This window comes from Saccostrea echinata, unplaced genomic scaffold, assembly GCF_033153115.1.
Source record: "Saccostrea echinata isolate AGI-Se365-2 ecotype Australia unplaced genomic scaffold, CSIRO_AGI_Sech_v1 ptg000272l, whole genome shotgun sequence".
NCBI lineage: Eukaryota > Metazoa > Mollusca > Bivalvia > Ostreida > Ostreidae > Saccostrea > Saccostrea echinata.
The window spans coordinates 4,848-25,247 of record NW_026890021.1 but is presented as its reverse complement, the minus strand read 5'-3'; the positions used below and the strand labels follow the sequence as shown (position 1 = coordinate 25,247).

General features: G+C 30.7%; 1 long non-coding RNA gene across 12 annotated transcripts in view; it reads left to right on the top strand.

Moving 5' to 3' along the window:
• LOC133177894 (uncharacterized) overlaps nucleotides 1–20,200 on the top strand; it is a 35,064-nt gene extending 14,864 nt beyond the window's left edge. For 6 of the 12 annotated variants that reach the window (XR_009719877.1, XR_009719876.1, XR_009719873.1 and 3 more), the window contains 24 exons: nucleotides 659–764; nucleotides 1,450–1,532; nucleotides 1,610–2,067; nucleotides 3,096–3,201; nucleotides 3,887–3,969; nucleotides 4,047–4,504; nucleotides 5,533–5,638; nucleotides 6,325–6,407; nucleotides 7,520–7,625; nucleotides 8,311–8,393; nucleotides 8,471–8,928; nucleotides 9,958–10,063; nucleotides 10,749–10,831; nucleotides 11,944–12,049; nucleotides 12,735–12,817; nucleotides 12,895–13,352; nucleotides 14,381–14,486; nucleotides 15,172–15,254; nucleotides 15,332–15,789; nucleotides 16,818–16,923; nucleotides 17,609–17,691; nucleotides 18,804–18,909; nucleotides 19,595–19,677; nucleotides 19,755–20,200. This is a non-coding gene — a long non-coding RNA (uncharacterized LOC133177894). Of the gene's footprint in view, nucleotides 1–658; nucleotides 765–1,449; nucleotides 1,533–1,609; nucleotides 2,068–3,095; nucleotides 3,202–3,886; nucleotides 3,970–4,046; nucleotides 4,505–5,532; nucleotides 5,639–6,324; nucleotides 6,408–7,519; nucleotides 7,626–8,310; nucleotides 8,394–8,470; nucleotides 8,929–9,957; nucleotides 10,064–10,748; nucleotides 10,832–11,943; nucleotides 12,050–12,734; nucleotides 12,818–12,894; nucleotides 13,353–14,380; nucleotides 14,487–15,171; nucleotides 15,255–15,331; nucleotides 15,790–16,817; nucleotides 16,924–17,608; nucleotides 17,692–18,803; nucleotides 18,910–19,594; nucleotides 19,679–19,754 lie in introns of those variants that run through there. The other 6 variants (XR_009719869.1, XR_009719874.1, XR_009719875.1 and 3 more) reach the window with 6 other exon arrangements.
• Nucleotides 20,201–20,400: the final 200 nt, after the last annotated feature.

Sequence of the window (20,400 nt, the reverse complement as noted above, 5' to 3'; positions counted from 1 at the left end):
TTTGTATAGATTGACTAATCATCTTTCAAATTTGTGTTAATCAGAGTTAATTGAATGATTTATAACAAAATGTGACTGTTGTTAACTAAATAGGTTACTTTGTTTTTACATAAGGGACCTAATCCAGCTGCAAAGTAGATTTTAGTCATGTCATCAGTGCTGGCTTGAAATAAAAGTTGTACTTTTGGTGAAACTGAGAGGTTACTAGTAGGAAATTTAATTTAAATTACTGTACAATATGTTTTAACAGAAAATACATTGAAAATGCAAGAAATGTGCAAAATTATAAGTGAAAAAATGGTGAAATATGTTTCTGAATATCCCTCCTCCTTGTCATATCCAATCTTGATATTATGTAGCAAAGGGGGGGGGGGTATTTTGTGCTCTAATGATGCTAAAAAAATGAAGGAAAATTTTATAGATGTAGTTTATTTGAATAACAAGAGTTATGCTTATCTGCAGTTATTTTTTTTCAATTTCTTTTCCATTTTGTTTTAGTATTATCTTAGTAAATTCTATTTAAACATGATTATTTTTAAGCTATTACATAACAAATGCTTATAAAAAATTCAAAAGATGGTGTAAGTAATAAACAATTACAATTTAAGCTACTACATGCATGTATCAGTATGTTTTAATAAAATAAAATGTATTTCAGCAATGCATTCTCAAGAAGGAGGAGATTAATGAACCCTCCCCTCTTACAATGAACAACACATGGACACTCTCAGGATGAACCCTTTGCATTCATTAACAGTTCCAAGGTATGGTTTTCTTAGAAAATCTAGTTAATCTCTTAATATTTAAGTTATTTAGAACTTTTAAAAGATTATTAGAATATAGATTTCCTCAGAACTGCAGTTATTTAAGCATTTTGCTTACAATTGAGCACTGCATTCAGTCGGACAACATGATTTATCTGCCCTTGGCATTTAATCAATTTATTAATTATGTCAATAATAAGAAATGATATGCAAATGAATATATTTGCCTTTTATGAAAATATACGTATTTAACATCAATTACATGAAATGATCATTAAAATTGGCTAAAATCTAGGTCACCCCCCTTCAGAATTACAAAATTTTCAGTGGGGATGTATTTGATTCTCTGATGCCAGCAACCCATTGCTGATATAATATTTTTAATCTTATTATCATTTAAACTAGATATATAATTCTCTTTCTTTCCATTGATTATTTTACCTACATTAGCCTTTCCTCTTTCCATAACTCAGCATTTTCTTACAAAGACCTGCTGATTTTCTTCATTTTTCATTTATAACGGGTACCTGCTACCCTTATTGATTAACATGATCTATCTTAAGAGATTATGAGAAATAATAAGAAAAACAAGCAAAACATATGCTAGATTAATCATTTTATTTCAAAAGTTTGAAAGAAAAATGGAAAAATGCTTCAATTTATAGACATCTTTCCTATTTCACAGAATGAGGTCTGATTGACTGGGGTGTGAAATGTAACAGCCAGTGGTGTACTTCAGCTAGGACTGTCAGTCCCAATATTCATGAGGTGAGATAACCAATGAATATGTGTTCTAAATGTACTAAATTGACCACTTTTTATAAGTGTTTTCTATAACTCTATAGGAAAAACTCCTACATAAACAAATACATGGGTGCAGACATTTTGGACACCCAAAGTTGTGCAGAGAAGAAAATGCTACCTGGCACGTGATTGGTCATTAAGAGAAAAGACTAGTTATGTATTTGACAAGTGAAATAAAGGTGATAAAAATCTCATATCAAGACTTAGGCTCCTTTGAGATATGTAGGAGTTACAGGTAAAAGTTTGAAGGGAGGGATGCACTTTGGTTAGAGATTTTCATTTGGTGCTGAATGCACCTAGTTGTAAACAAATGGAATTTGAAAGTAAAAGTGCCGCGGCACGGTATATTTTTTCTGGCATGTTTTGTTTTACAAGATCTCGAACTTTCACGGCAAGAAAGTCATTTGCCCAAAATTCAATATATGTATCAGTGACAGGGGCTCAACTTTGTATGGAAGTCTATGGGAAAACATTTGGTGGTGTTTGTCCTATAGAGTAGGTATGTATGTCATAGGTAAACATTGATTACAGCCAAAAAATCAATCAATTCCTCTTTTTTTTGGCATTGGGATTATATTTTAGTTGGTTTTTACTATTTGTATAAAAATTAGAGGGTTTGGGTAAACTGAGGCTCCCAATGGGGACTGCACATGGTGAAAAAATGCCAAAATTTTGCCCCTAGCTCTCATATTTTCAATAAATGTCCATGTAAATAATTGTAAATAAATATTTATGCTGAAATTTACTGTGAATGTTGAAAATAATACAATATTGATATTTATCGGCATCATCAATACACAAAACATGTGAACATCCCCCTCGCAGTTTGAGAAATTCATTTAAATCCATGTATTTTATGAGTGCATACATTTGTATAGATTGACTAATCATCTTTCAAATTTGTGTTAATCAGAGTTAATTGAATGATTTATAACAAAATGTGACTGTTGTTAACTAAATAGGTTACTTTGTTTTTACATAAGGGACCTAATCCAGCTGCAAAGTAGATTTTAGTCATGTCATCAGTGCTGGCTTGAAATAAAAGTTGTACTTTTGGTGAAACTGAGAGGTTACTAGTAGGAAATTTAATTTAAATTACTGTACAATATGTTTTAACAGAAAATACATTGAAAATGCAAGAAATGTGCAAAATTATAAGTGAAAAAATGGTGAAATATGTTTCTGAATATCCCTCCTCCTTGTCATATCCAATCTTGATATTATGTAGCAAAGGGGGGGGGGGTATTTTGTGCTCTAATGATGCTAAAAAAATGAAGGAAAATTTTATAGATGTAGTTTATTTGAATAACAAGAGTTATGCTTATCTGCAGTTATTTTTTTTCAATTTCTTTTCCATTTTGTTTTAGTATTATCTTAGTAAATTCTATTTAAACATGATTATTTTTAAGCTATTACATAACAAATGCTTATAAAAAATTCAAAAGATGGTGTAAGTAATAAACAATTACAATTTAAGCTACTACATGCATGTATCAGTATGTTTTAATAAAATAAAATGTATTTCAGCAATGCATTCTCAAGAAGGAGGAGATTAATGAACCCTCCCCTCTTACAATGAACAACACATGGACACTCTCAGGATGAACCCTTTGCATTCATTAACAGTTCCAAGGTATGGTTTTCTTAGAAAATCTAGTTAATCTCTTAATATTTAAGTTATTTAGAACTTTTAAAAGATTATTAGAATATAGATTTCCTCAGAACTGCAGTTATTTAAGCATTTTGCTTACAATTGAGCACTGCATTCAGTCGGACAACATGATTTATCTGCCCTTGGCATTTAATCAATTTATTAATTATGTCAATAATAAGAAATGATATGCAAATGAATATATTTGCCTTTTATGAAAATATACGTATTTAACATCAATTACATGAAATGATCATTAAAATTGGCTAAAATCTAGGTCACCCCCCTTCAGAATTACAAAATTTTCAGTGGGGATGTATTTGATTCTCTGATGCCAGCAACCCATTGCTGATATAATATTTTTAATCTTATTATCATTTAAACTAGATATATAATTCTCTTTCTTTCCATTGATTATTTTACCTACATTAGCCTTTCCTCTTTCCATAACTCAGCATTTTCTTACAAAGACCTGCTGATTTTCTTCATTTTTCATTTATAACGGGTACCTGCTACCCTTATTGATTAACATGATCTATCTTAAGAGATTATGAGAAATAATAAGAAAAACAAGCAAAACATATGCTAGATTAATCATTTTATTTCAAAAGTTTGAAAGAAAAATGGAAAAATGCTTCAATTTATAGACATCTTTCCTATTTCACAGAATGAGGTCTGATTGACTGGGGTGTGAAATGTAACAGCCAGTGGTGTACTTCAGCTAGGACTGTCAGTCCCAATATTCATGAGGTGAGATAACCAATGAATATGTGTTCTAAATGTACTAAATTGACCACTTTTTATAAGTGTTTTCTATAACTCTATAGGAAAAACTCCTACATAAACAAATACATGGGTGCAGACATTTTGGACACCCAAAGTTGTGCAGAGAAGAAAATGCTACCTGGCACGTGATTGGTCATTAAGAGAAAAGACTAGTTATGTATTTGACAAGTGAAATAAAGGTGATAAAAATCTCATATCAAGACTTAGGCTCCTTTGAGATATGTAGGAGTTACAGGTAAAAGTTTGAAGGGAGGGATGCACTTTGGTTAGAGATTTTCATTTGGTGCTGAATGCACCTAGTTGTAAACAAATGGAATTTGAAAGTAAAAGTGCCGCGGCACGGTATATTTTTTCTGGCATGTTTTGTTTTACAAGATCTCGAACTTTCACGGCAAGAAAGTCATTTGCCCAAAATTCAATATATGTATCAGTGACAGGGGCTCAACTTTGTATGGAAGTCTATGGGAAAACATTTGGTGGTGTTTGTCCTATAGAGTAGGTATGTATGTCATAGGTAAACATTGATTACAGCCAAAAAATCAATCAATTCCTCTTTTTTTTGGCATTGGGATTATATTTTAGTTGGTTTTTACTATTTGTATAAAAATTAGAGGGTTTGGGTAAACTGAGGCTCCCAATGGGGACTGCACATGGTGAAAAAATGCCAAAATTTTGCCCCTAGCTCTCATATTTTCAATAAATGTCCATGTAAATAATTGTAAATAAATATTTATGCTGAAATTTACTGTGAATGTTGAAAATAATACAATATTGATATTTATCGGCATCATCAATACACAAAACATGTGAACATCCCCCTCGCAGTTTGAGAAATTCATTTAAATCCATGTATTTTATGAGTGCATACATTTGTATAGATTGACTAATCATCTTTCAAATTTGTGTTAATCAGAGTTAATTGAATGATTTATAACAAAATGTGACTGTTGTTAACTAAATAGGTTACTTTGTTTTTACATAAGGGACCTAATCCAGCTGCAAAGTAGATTTTAGTCATGTCATCAGTGCTGGCTTGAAATAAAAGTTGTACTTTTGGTGAAACTGAGAGGTTACTAGTAGGAAATTTAATTTAAATTACTGTACAATATGTTTTAACAGAAAATACATTGAAAATGCAAGAAATGTGCAAAATTATAAGTGAAAAAATGGTGAAATATGTTTCTGAATATCCCTCCTCCTTGTCATATCCAATCTTGATATTATGTAGCAAAGGGGGGGGGGGTATTTTGTGCTCTAATGATGCTAAAAAAATGAAGGAAAATTTTATAGATGTAGTTTATTTGAATAACAAGAGTTATGCTTATCTGCAGTTATTTTTTTTCAATTTCTTTTCCATTTTGTTTTAGTATTATCTTAGTAAATTCTATTTAAACATGATTATTTTTAAGCTATTACATAACAAATGCTTATAAAAAATTCAAAAGATGGTGTAAGTAATAAACAATTACAATTTAAGCTACTACATGCATGTATCAGTATGTTTTAATAAAATAAAATGTATTTCAGCAATGCATTCTCAAGAAGGAGGAGATTAATGAACCCTCCCCTCTTACAATGAACAACACATGGACACTCTCAGGATGAACCCTTTGCATTCATTAACAGTTCCAAGGTATGGTTTTCTTAGAAAATCTAGTTAATCTCTTAATATTTAAGTTATTTAGAACTTTTAAAAGATTATTAGAATATAGATTTCCTCAGAACTGCAGTTATTTAAGCATTTTGCTTACAATTGAGCACTGCATTCAGTCGGACAACATGATTTATCTGCCCTTGGCATTTAATCAATTTATTAATTATGTCAATAATAAGAAATGATATGCAAATGAATATATTTGCCTTTTATGAAAATATACGTATTTAACATCAATTACATGAAATGATCATTAAAATTGGCTAAAATCTAGGTCACCCCCCTTCAGAATTACAAAATTTTCAGTGGGGATGTATTTGATTCTCTTGATGCCAGCAACCCATTGCTGATATAATATTTTTAATCTTATTATCATTTAAACTAGATATATAATTCTCTTTCTTTCCATTGATTATTTTACCTACATTAGCCTTTCCTCTTTCCATAACTCAGCATTTTCTTACAAAGACCTGCTGATTTTCTTCATTTTTCATTTATAACGGGTACCTGCTACCCTTATTGATTAACATGATCTATCTTAAGAGATTATGAGAAATAATAAGAAAAACAAGCAAAACATATGCTAGATTAATCATTTTATTTCAAAAGTTTGAAAGAAAAATGGAAAAATGCTTCAATTTATAGACATCTTTCCTATTTCACAGAATGAGGTCTGATTGACTGGGGTGTGAAATGTAACAGCCAGTGGTGTACTTCAGCTAGGACTGTCAGTCCCAATATTCATGAGGTGAGATAACCAATGAATATGTGTTCTAAATGTACTAAATTGACCACTTTTTATAAGTGTTTTCTATAACTCTATAGAGTAGGTATGTATGTCATAGGTAAACATTGATTACAGCCAAAAAATCAATCAATTCCTCTTTTTTTTTGGCATTGGGATTATATTTTAGTTGGTTTTTACTATTTGTATAAAAATTAGAGGGTTTGGGTAAACTGAGGCTCCCAATGGGGACTGCACATGGTGAAAAAATGCCAAAATTTTGCCCCTAGCTCTCATATTTTCAATAAATGTCCATGTAAATAATTGTAAATAAATATTTATGCTGAAATTTACTGTGAATGTTGAAAATAATACAATATTGATATTTATCGGCATCATCAATACACAAAACATGTGAACATCCCCCTCGCAGTTTGAGAAATTCATTTAAATCCATGTATTTTATGAGTGCATACATTTGTATAGATTGACTAATCATCTTTCAAATTTGTGTTAATCAGAGTTAATTGAATGATTTATAACAAAATGTGACTGTTGTTAACTAAATAGGTTACTTTGTTTTTACATAAGGGACCTAATCCAGCTGCAAAGTAGATTTTAGTCATGTCATCAGTGCTGGCTTGAAATAAAAGTTGTACTTTTGGTGAAACTGAGAGGTTACTAGTAGGAAATTTAATTTAAATTACTGTACAATATGTTTTAACAGAAAATACATTGAAAATGCAAGAAATGTGCAAAATTATAAGTGAAAAAATGGTGAAATATGTTTCTGAATATCCCTCCTCCTTGTCATATCCAATCTTGATATTATGTAGCAAAGGGGGGGGGGGGTATTTTGTGCTCTAATGATGCTAAAAAAATGAAGGAAAATTTTATAGATGTAGTTTATTTGAATAACAAGAGTTATGCTTATCTGCAGTTATTTTTTTTCAATTTCTTTTCCATTTTGTTTTAGTATTATCTTAGTAAATTCTATTTAAACATGATTATTTTTAAGCTATTACATAACAAATGCTTATAAAAAATTCAAAAGATGGTGTAAGTAATAAACAATTACAATTTAAGCTACTACATGCATGTATCAGTATGTTTTAATAAAATAAAATGTATTTCAGCAATGCATTCTCAAGAAGGAGGAGATTAATGAACCCTCCCCTCTTACAATGAACAACACATGGACACTCTCAGGATGAACCCTTTGCATTCATTAACAGTTCCAAGGTATGGTTTTCTTAGAAAATCTAGTTAATCTCTTAATATTTAAGTTATTTAGAACTTTTAAAAGATTATTAGAATATAGATTTCCTCAGAACTGCAGTTATTTAAGCATTTTGCTTACAATTGAGCACTGCATTCAGTCGGACAACATGATTTATCTGCCCTTGGCATTTAATCAATTTATTAATTATGTCAATAATAAGAAATGATATGCAAATGAATATATTTGCCTTTTATGAAAATATACGTATTTAACATCAATTACATGAAATGATCATTAAAATTGGCTAAAATCTAGGTCACCCCCCTTCAGAATTACAAAATTTTCAGTGGGGATGTATTTGATTCTCTGATGCCAGCAACCCATTGCTGATATAATATTTTTAATCTTATTATCATTTAAACTAGATATATAATTCTCTTTCTTTCCATTGATTATTTTACCTACATTAGCCTTTCCTCTTTCCATAACTCAGCATTTTCTTACAAAGACCTGCTGATTTTCTTCATTTTTCATTTATAACGGGTACCTGCTACCCTTATTGATTAACATGATCTATCTTAAGAGATTATGAGAAATAATAAGAAAAACAAGCAAAACATATGCTAGATTAATCATTTTATTTCAAAAGTTTGAAAGAAAAATGGAAAAATGCTTCAATTTATAGACATCTTTCCTATTTCACAGAATGAGGTCTGATTGACTGGGGTGTGAAATGTAACAGCCAGTGGTGTACTTCAGCTAGGACTGTCAGTCCCAATATTCATGAGGTGAGATAACCAATGAATATGTGTTCTAAATGTACTAAATTGACCACTTTTTATAAGTGTTTTCTATAACTCTATAGGAAAAACTCCTACATAAACAAATACATGGGTGCAGACATTTTGGACACCCAAAGTTGTGCAGAGAAGAAAATGCTACCTGGCACGTGATTGGTCATTAAGAGAAAAGACTAGTTATGTATTTGACAAGTGAAATAAAGGTGATAAAAATCTCATATCAAGACTTAGGCTCCTTTGAGATATGTAGGAGTTACAGGTAAAAGTTTGAAGGGAGGGATGCACTTTGGTTAGAGATTTTCATTTGGTGCTGAATGCACCTAGTTGTAAACAAATGGAATTTGAAAGTAAAAGTGCCGCGGCACGGTATATTTTTTCTGGCATGTTTTGTTTTACAAGATCTCGAACTTTCACGGCAAGAAAGTCATTTGCCCAAAATTCAATATATGTATCAGTGACAGGGGCTCAACTTTGTATGGAAGTCTATGGGAAAACATTTGGTGGTGTTTGTCCTATAGAGTAGGTATGTATGTCATAGGTAAACATTGATTACAGCCAAAAAATCAATCAATTCCTCTTTTTTTTTGGCATTGGGATTATATTTTAGTTGGTTTTTACTATTTGTATAAAAATTAGAGGGTTTGGGTAAACTGAGGCTCCCAATGGGGACTGCACATGGTGAAAAAATGCCAAAATTTTGCCCCTAGCTCTCATATTTTCAATAAATGTCCATGTAAATAATTGTAAATAAATATTTATGCTGAAATTTACTGTGAATGTTGAAAATAATACAATATTGATATTTATCGGCATCATCAATACACAAAACATGTGAACATCCCCCTCGCAGTTTGAGAAATTCATTTAAATCCATGTATTTTATGAGTGCATACATTTGTATAGATTGACTAATCATCTTTCAAATTTGTGTTAATCAGAGTTAATTGAATGATTTATAACAAAATGTGACTGTTGTTAACTAAATAGGTTACTTTGTTTTTACATAAGGGACCTAATCCAGCTGCAAAGTAGATTTTAGTCATGTCATCAGTGCTGGCTTGAAATAAAAGTTGTACTTTTGGTGAAACTGAGAGGTTACTAGTAGGAAATTTAATTTAAATTACTGTACAATATGTTTTAACAGAAAATACATTGAAAATGCAAGAAATGTGCAAAATTATAAGTGAAAAAATGGTGAAATATGTTTCTGAATATCCCTCCTCCTTGTCATATCCAATCTTGATATTATGTAGCAAAGGGGGGGGGGGTATTTTGTGCTCTAATGATGCTAAAAAAATGAAGGAAAATTTTATAGATGTAGTTTATTTGAATAACAAGAGTTATGCTTATCTGCAGTTATTTTTTTTCAATTTCTTTTCCATTTTGTTTTAGTATTATCTTAGTAAATTCTATTTAAACATGATTATTTTTAAGCTATTACATAACAAATGCTTATAAAAAATTCAAAAGATGGTGTAAGTAATAAACAATTACAATTTAAGCTACTACATGCATGTATCAGTATGTTTTAATAAAATAAAATGTATTTCAGCAATGCATTCTCAAGAAGGAGGAGATTAATGAACCCTCCCCTCTTACAATGAACAACACATGGACACTCTCAGGATGAACCCTTTGCATTCATTAACAGTTCCAAGGTATGGTTTTCTTAGAAAATCTAGTTAATCTCTTAATATTTAAGTTATTTAGAACTTTTAAAAGATTATTAGAATATAGATTTCCTCAGAACTGCAGTTATTTAAGCATTTTGCTTACAATTGAGCACTGCATTCAGTCGGACAACATGATTTATCTGCCCTTGGCATTTAATCAATTTATTAATTATGTCAATAATAAGAAATGATATGCAAATGAATATATTTGCCTTTTATGAAAATATACGTATTTAACATCAATTACATGAAATGATCATTAAAATTGGCTAAAATCTAGGTCACCCCCCTTCAGAATTACAAAATTTTCAGTGGGGATGTATTTGATTCTCTGATGCCAGCAACCCATTGCTGATATAATATTTTTAATCTTATTATCATTTAAACTAGATATATAATTCTCTTTCTTTCCATTGATTATTTTACCTACATTAGCCTTTCCTCTTTCCATAACTCAGCATTTTCTTACAAAGACCTGCTGATTTTCTTCATTTTTCATTTATAACGGGTACCTGCTACCCTTATTGATTAACATGATCTATCTTAAGAGATTATGAGAAATAATAAGAAAAACAAGCAAAACATATGCTAGATTAATCATTTTATTTCAAAAGTTTGAAAGAAAAATGGAAAAATGCTTCAATTTATAGACATCTTTCCTATTTCACAGAATGAGGTCTGATTGACTGGGGTGTGAAATGTAACAGCCAGTGGTGTACTTCAGCTAGGACTGTCAGTCCCAATATTCATGAGGTGAGATAACCAATGAATATGTGTTCTAAATGTACTAAATTGACCACTTTTTATAAGTGTTTTCTATAACTCTATAGAGTAGGTATGTATGTCATAGGTAAACATTGATTACAGCCAAAAAATCAATCAATTCCTCTTTTTTTTTGGCATTGGGATTATATTTTAGTTGGTTTTTACTATTTGTATAAAAATTAGAGGGTTTGGGTAAACTGAGGCTCCCAATGGGGACTGCACATGGTGAAAAAATGCCAAAATTTTGCCCCTAGCTCTCATATTTTCAATAAATGTCCATGTAAATAATTGTAAATAAATATTTATGCTGAAATTTACTGTGAATGTTGAAAATAATACAATATTGATATTTATCGGCATCATCAATACACAAAACATGTGAACATCCCCCTCGCAGTTTGAGAAATTCATTTAAATCCATGTATTTTATGAGTGCATACATTTGTATAGATTGACTAATCATCTTTCAAATTTGTGTTAATCAGAGTTAATTGAATGATTTATAACAAAATGTGACTGTTGTTAACTAAATAGGTTACTTTGTTTTTACATAAGGGACCTAATCCAGCTGCAAAGTAGATTTTAGTCATGTCATCAGTGCTGGCTTGAAATAAAAGTTGTACTTTTGGTGAAACTGAGAGGTTACTAGTAGGAAATTTAATTTAAATTACTGTACAATATGTTTTAACAGAAAATACATTGAAAATGCAAGAAATGTGCAAAATTATAAGTGAAAAAATGGTGAAATATGTTTCTGAATATCCCTCCTCCTTGTCATATCCAATCTTGATATTATGTAGCAAAGGGGGGGGGGGGTATTTTGTGCTCTAATGATGCTAAAAAAATGAAGGAAAATTTTATAGATGTAGTTTATTTGAATAACAAGAGTTATGCTTATCTGCAGTTATTTTTTTTCAATTTCTTTTCCATTTTGTTTTAGTATTATCTTAGTAAATTCTATTTAAACATGATTATTTTTAAGCTATTACATAACAAATGCTTATAAAAAATTCAAAAGATGGTGTAAGTAATAAACAATTACAATTTAAGCTACTACATGCATGTATCAGTATGTTTTAATAAAATAAAATGTATTTCAGCAATGCATTCTCAAGAAGGAGGAGATTAATGAACCCTCCCCTCTTACAATGAACAACACATGGACACTCTCAGGATGAACCCTTTGCATTCATTAACAGTTCCAAGGTATGGTTTTCTTAGAAAATCTAGTTAATCTCTTAATATTTAAGTTATTTAGAACTTTTAAAAGATTATTAGAATATAGATTTCCTCAGAACTGCAGTTATTTAAGCATTTTGCTTACAATTGAGCACTGCATTCAGTCGGACAACATGATTTATCTGCCCTTGGCATTTAATCAATTTATTAATTATGTCAATAATAAGAAATGATATGCAAATGAATATATTTGCCTTTTATGAAAATATACGTATTTAACATCAATTACATGAAATGATCATTAAAATTGGCTAAAATCTAGGTCACCCCCCTTCAGAATTACAAAATTTTCAGTGGGGATGTATTTGATTCTCTGATGCCAGCAACCCATTGCTGATATAATATTTTTAATCTTATTATCATTTAAACTAGATATATAATTCTCTTTCTTTCCATTGATTATTTTACCTACATTAGCCTTTCCTCTTTCCATAACTCAGCATTTTCTTACAAAGACCTGCTGATTTTCTTCATTTTTCATTTATAACGGGTACCTGCTACCCTTATTGATTAACATGATCTATCTTAAGAGATTATGAGAAATAATAAGAAAAACAAGCAAAACATATGCTAGATTAATCATTTTATTTCAAAAGTTTGAAAGAAAAATGGAAAAATGCTTCAATTTATAGACATCTTTCCTATTTCACAGAATGAGGTCTGATTGACTGGGGTGTGAAATGTAACAGCCAGTGGTGTACTTCAGCTAGGACTGTCAGTCCCAATATTCATGAGGTGAGATAACCAATGAATATGTGTTCTAAATGTACTAAATTGACCACTTTTTATAAGTGTTTTCTATAACTCTATAGGAAAAACTCCTACATAAACAAATACATGGGTGCAGACATTTTGGACACCCAAAGTTGTGCAGAGAAGAAAATGCTACCTGGCACGTGATTGGTCATTAAGAGAAAAGACTAGTTATGTATTTGACAAGTGAAATAAAGGTGATAAAAATCTCATATCAAGACTTAGGCTCCTTTGAGATATGTAGGAGTTACAGGTAAAAGTTTGAAGGGAGGGATGCACTTTGGTTAGAGATTTTCATTTGGTGCTGAATGCACCTAGTTGTAAACAAATGGAATTTGAAAGTAAAAGTGCCGCGGCACGGTATATTTTTTCTGGCATGTTTTGTTTTACAAGATCTCGAACTTTCACGGCAAGAAAGTCATTTGCCCAAAATTCAATATATGTATCAGTGACAGGGGCTCAACTTTGTATGGAAGTCTATGGGAAAACATTTGGTGGTGTTTGTCCTATAGAGTAGGTATGTATGTCATAGGTAAACATTGATTACAGCCAAAAAATCAATCAATTCCTCTTTTTTTTGGCATTGGGATTATATTTTAGTTGGTTTTTACTATTTGTATAAAAATTAGAGGGTTTGGGTAAACTGAGGCTCCCAATGGGGACTGCACATGGTGAAAAAATGCCAAAATTTTGCCCCTAGCTCTCATATTTTCAATAAATGTCCATGTAAATAATTGTAAATAAATATTTATGCTGAAATTTACTGTGAATGTTGAAAATAATACAATATTGATATTTATCGGCATCATCAATACACAAAACATGTGAACATCCCCCTCGCAGTTTGAGAAATTCATTTAAATCCATGTATTTTATGAGTGCATACATTTGTATAGATTGACTAATCATCTTTCAAATTTGTGTTAATCAGAGTTAATTGAATGATTTATAACAAAATGTGACTGTTGTTAACTAAATAGGTTACTTTGTTTTTACATAAGGGACCTAATCCAGCTGCAAAGTAGATTTTAGTCATGTCATCAGTGCTGGCTTGAAATAAAAGTTGTACTTTTGGTGAAACTGAGAGGTTACTAGTAGGAAATTTAATTTAAATTACTGTACAATATGTTTTAACAGAAAATACATTGAAAATGCAAGAAATGTGCAAAATTATAAGTGAAAAAATGGTGAAATATGTTTCTGAATATCCCTCCTCCTTGTCATATCCAATCTTGATATTATGTAGCAAAGGGGGGGGGGGTATTTTGTGCTCTAATGATGCTAAAAAAATGAAGGAAAATTTTATAGATGTAGTTTATTTGAATAACAAGAGTTATGCTTATCTGCAGTTATTTTTTTTCAATTTCTTTTCCATTTTGTTTTAGTATTATCTTAGTAAATTCTATTTAAACATGATTATTTTTAAGCTATTACATAACAAATGCTTATAAAAAATTCAAAAGATGGTGTAAGTAATAAACAATTACAATTTAAGCTACTACATGCATGTATCAGTATGTTTTAATAAAATAAAATGTATTTCAGCAATGCATTCTCAAGAAGGAGGAGATTAATGAACCCTCCCCTCTTACAATGAACAACACATGGACACTCTCAGGATGAACCCTTTGCATTCATTAACAGTTCCAAGGTATGGTTTTCTTAGAAAATCTAGTTAATCTCTTAATATTTAAGTTATTTAGAACTTTTAAAAGATTATTAGAATATAGATTTCCTCAGAACTGCAGTTATTTAAGCATTTTGCTTACAATTGAGCACTGCATTCAGTCGGACAACATGATTTATCTGCCCTTGGCATTTAATCAATTTATTAATTATGTCAATAATAAGAAATGATATGCAAATGAATATATTTGCCTTTTATGAAAATATACGTATTTAACATCAATTACATGAAATGATCATTAAAATTGGCTAAAATCTAGGTCACCCCCCTTCAGAATTACAAAATTTTCAGTGGGGATGTATTTGATTCTCTGATGCCAGCAACCCATTGCTGATATAATATTTTTAATCTTATTATCATTTAAACTAGATATATAATTCTCTTTCTTTCCATTGATTATTTTACCTACATTAGCCTTTCCTCTTTCCATAACTCAGCATTTTCTTACAAAGACCTGCTGATTTTCTTCATTTTTCATTTATAACGGGTACCTGCTACCCTTATTGATTAACATGATCTATCTTAAGAGATTATGAGAAATAATAAGAAAAACAAGCAAAACATATGCTAGATTAATCATTTTATTTCAAAAGTTTGAAAGAAAAATGGAAAAATGCTTCAATTTATAGACATCTTTCCTATTTCACAGAATGAGGTCTGATTGACTGGGGTGTGAAATGTAACAGCCAGTGGTGTACTTCAGCTAGGACTGTCAGTCCCAATATTCATGAGGTGAGATAACCAATGAATATGTGTTCTAAATGTACTAAATTGACCACTTTTTATAAGTGTTTTCTATAACTCTATAGGAAAAACTCCTACATAAACAAATACATGGGTGCAGACATTTTGGACACCCAAAGTTGTGCAGAGAAGAAAATGCTACCTGGCACGTGATTGGTCATTAAGAGAAAAGACTAGTTATGTATTTGACAAGTGAAATAAAGGTGATAAAAATCTCATATCAAGACTTAGGCTCCTTTGAGATATGTAGGAGTTACAGGTAAAAGTTTGAAGGGAGGGATGCACTTTGGTTAGAGATTTTCATTTGGTGCTGAATGCACCTAGTTGTAAACAAATGGAATTTGAAAGTAAAAGTGCCGCGGCACGGTATATTTTTTCTGGCATGTTTTGTTTTACAAGATCTCGAACTTTCACGGCAAGAAAGTCATTTGCCCAAAATTCAATATATGTATCAGTGACAGGGGCTCAACTTTGTATGGAAGTCTATGGGAAAACATTTGGTGGTGTTTGTCCTATAGAGTAGGTATGTATGTCATAGGTAAACATTGATTACAGCCAAAAAATCAATCAATTCCTCTTTTTTTTGGCATTGGGATTATATTTTAGTTGGTTTTTACTATTTGTATAAAAATTAGAGGGTTTGGGTAAACTGAGGCTCCCAATGGGGACTGCACATGGTGAAAAAATGCCAAAATTTTGCCCCTAGCTCTCATATTTTCAATAAATGTCCATGTAAATAATTGTAAATAAATATTTATGCTGAAATTTACTGTGAATGTTGAAAATAATACAATATTGATATTTATCGGCATCATCAATACACAAAACATGTGAACATCCCCCTCGCAGTTTGAGAAATTCATTTAAATCCATGTATTTTATGAGTGCATACATTTGTATAGATTGACTAATCATCTTTCAAATTTGTGTTAATCAGAGTTAATTGAATGATTTATAACAAAATGTGACTGTTGTTAACTAAATAGGTTACTTTGTTTTTACATAAGGGACCTAATCCAGCTGCAAAGTAGATTTTAGTCATGTCATCAGTGCTGGCTTGAAATAAAAGTTGTACTTTTGGTGAAACTGAGAGGTTACTAGTAGGAAATTTAATTTAAATTACTGTACAATATGTTTTAACAGAAAATACATTGAAAATGCAAGAAATGTGCAAAATTATAAGTGAAAAAATGGTGAAATATGTTTCTGAATATCCCTCCTCCTTGTCATATCCAATCTTGATATTATGTAGCAAAGGGGGGGGGGGTATTTTGTGCTCTAATGATGCTAAAAAAATGAAGGAAAATTTTATAGATGTAGTTTATTTGAATAACAAGAGTTATGCTTATCTGCAGTTATTTTTTTTCAATTTCTTTTCCATTTTGTTTTAGTATTATCTTAGTAAATTCTATTTAAACATGATTATTTTTAAGCTATTACATAACAAATGCTTATAAAAAATTCAAAAGATGGTGTAAGTAATAAACAATTACAATTTAAGCTACTACATGCATGTATCAGTATGTTTTAATAAAATAAAATGTATTTCAGCAATGCATTCTCAAGAAGGAGGAGATTAATGAACCCTCCCCTCTTACAATGAACAACACATGGACACTCTCAGGATGAACCCTTTGCATTCATTAACAGTTCCAAGGTATGGTTTTCTTAGAAAATCTAGTTAATCTCTTAATATTTAAGTTATTTAGAACTTTTAAAAGATTATTAGAATATAGATTTCCTCAGAACTGCAGTTATTTAAGCATTTTGCTTACAATTGAGCACTGCATTCAGTCGGACAACATGATTTATCTGCCCTTGGCATTTAATCAATTTATTAATTATGTCAATAATAAGAAATGATATGCAAATGAATATATTTGCCTTTTATGAAAATATACGTATTTAACATCAATTACATGAAATGATCATTAAAATTGGCTAAAATCTAGGTCACCCCCCTTCAGAATTACAAAATTTTCAGTGGGGATGTATTTGATTCTCTGATGCCAGCAACCCATTGCTGATATAATATTTTTAATCTTATTATCATTTAAACTAGATATATAATTCTCTTTCTTTCCATTGATTATTTTACCTACATTAGCCTTTCCTCTTTCCATAACTCAGCATTTTCTTACAAAGACCTGCTGATTTTCTTCATTTTTCATTTATAACGGGTACCTGCTACCCTTATTGATTAACATGATCTATCTTAAGAGATTATGAGAAATAATAAGAAAAACAAGCAAAACATATGCTAGATTAATCATTTTATTTCAAAAGTTTGAAAGAAAAATGGAAAAATGCTTCAATTTATAGACATCTTTCCTATTTCACAGAATGAGGTCTGATTGACTGGGGTGTGAAATGTAACAGCCAGTGGTGTACTTCAGCTAGGACTGTCAGTCCCAATATTCATGAGGTGAGATAACCAATGAATATGTGTTCTAAATGTACTAAATTGACCACTTTTTATAAGTGTTTTCTATAACTCTATAGAGTAGGTATGTATGTCATAGGTAAACATTGATTACAGCCAAAAAATCAATCAATTCCTCTTTTTTTTTGGCATTGGGATTATATTTTAGTTGGTTTTTACTATTTGTATAAAAATTAGAGGGTTTGGGTAAACTGAGGCTCCCAATGGGGACTGCACATGGTGAAAAAATGCCAAAATTTTGCCCCTAGCTCTCATATTTTCAATAAATGTCCATGTAAATAATTGTAAATAAATATTTATGCTGAAATTTACTGTGAATGTTGAAAATAATACAATATTGATATTTATCGGCATCATCAATACACAAAACATGTGAACATCCCCCTCGCAGTTTGAGAAATTCATTTAAATCCATGTATTTTATGAGTGCATACATTTGTATAGATTGACTAATCATCTTTCAAATTTGTGTTAATCAGAGTTAATTGAATGATTTATAACAAAATGTGACTGTTGTTAACTAAATAGGTTACTTTGTTTTTACATAAGGGACCTAATCCAGCTGCAAAGTAGATTTTAGTCATGTCATCAGTGCTGGCTTGAAATAAAAGTTGTACTTTTGGTGAAACTGAGAGGTTACTAGTAGGAAATTTAATTTAAATTACTGTACAATATGTTTTAACAGAAAATACATTGAAAATGCAAGAAATGTGCAAAATTATAAGTGAAAAAATGGTGAAATATGTTTCTGAATATCCCTCCTCCTTGTCATATCCAATCTTGATATTATGTAGCAAAGGGGGGGGGGGGTATTTTGTGCTCTAATGATGCTAAAAAAATGAAGGAAAATTTTATAGATGTAGTTTATTTGAATAACAAGAGTTATGCTTATCTGCAGTTATTTTTTTTCAATTTCTTTTCCATTTTGTTTTAGTATTATCTTAGTAAATTCTATTTAAACATGATTATTTTTAAGCTATTACATAACAAATGCTTATAAAAAATTCAAAAGATGGTGTAAGTAATAAACAATTACAATTTAAGCTACTACATGCATGTATCAGTATGTTTTAATAAAATAAAATGTATTTCAGCAATGCATTCTCAAGAAGGAGGAGATTAATGAACCCTCCCCTCTTACAATGAACAACACATGGACACTCTCAGGATGAACCCTTTGCATTCATTAACAGTTCCAAGGTATGGTTTTCTTAGAAAATCTAGTTAATCTCTTAATATTTAAGTTATTTAGAACTTTTAAAAGATTATTAGAATATAGATTTCCTCAGAACTGCAGTTATTTAAGCATTTTGCTTACAATTGAGCACTGCATTCAGTCGGACAACATGATTTATCTGCCCTTGGCATTTAATCAATTTATTAATTATGTCAATAATAAGAAATGATATGCAAATGAATATATTTGCCTTTTATGAAAATATACGTATTTAACATCAATTACATGAAATGATCATTAAAATTGGCTAAAATCTAGGTCACCCCCCTTCAGAATTACAAAATTTTCAGTGGGGATGTATTTGATTCTCTGATGCCAGCAACCCATTGCTGATATAATATTTTTAATCTTATTATCATTTAAACTAGATATATAATTCTCTTTCTTTCCATTGATTATTTTACCTACATTAGCCTTTCCTCTTTCCATAACTCAGCATTTTCTTACAAAGACCTGCTGATTTTCTTCATTTTTCATTTATAACGGGTACCTGCTACCCTTATTGATTAACATGATCTATCTTAAGAGATTATGAGAAATAATAAGAAAAACAAGCAAAACATATGCTAGATTAATCATTTTATTTCAAAAGTTTGAAAGAAAAATGGAAAAATGCTTCAATTTATAGACATCTTTCCTATTTCACAGAATGAGGTCTGATTGACTGGGGTGTGAAATGTAACAGCCAGTGGTGTACTTCAGCTAGGACTGTCAGTCCCAATATTCATGAGGTGAGATAACCAATGAATATGTGTTCTAAATGTACTAAATTGACCACTTTTTATAAGTGTTTTCTATAACTCTATAGGAAAAACTCCTACATAAACAAATACATGGGTGCAGACATTTTGGACACCCAAAGTTGTGCAGAGAAGAAAATGCTACCTGGCACGTGATTGGTCATTAAGAGAAAAGACTAGTTATGTATTTGACAAGTGAAATAAAGGTGATAAAAATCTCATATCAAGACTTAGGCTCCTTTGAGATATGTAGGAGTTACAGGTAAAAGTTTGAAGGGAGGGATGCACTTTGGTTAGAGATTTTCATTTGGTGCTGAATGCACCTAGTTGTAAACAAATGGAATTTGAAAGTAAAAGTGCCGCGGCACGGTATATTTTTTCTGGCATGTTTTGTTTTACAAGATCTCGAACTTTCACGGCAAGAAAGTCATTTGCCCAAAATTCAATATATGTATCAGTGACAGGGGCTCAACTTTGTATGGAAGTCTATGGGAAAACATTTGGTGGTGTTTGTCCACTTGTGCACAACTGTGAATACACATTGAGATCTCACGCGGTTCGAGGACATTTCTGGGATAAACAATTCCTGTGAATTTATTAACTGTTTCTCATTTTTATTTTGTATTGTTGTATTTTGTTGTCAATGTCATTTTGTTATTCATTTGTCATGTTTCATGTTTGCAAGTGTGTTGCAGTTGAGTGCTGGTAAAATTC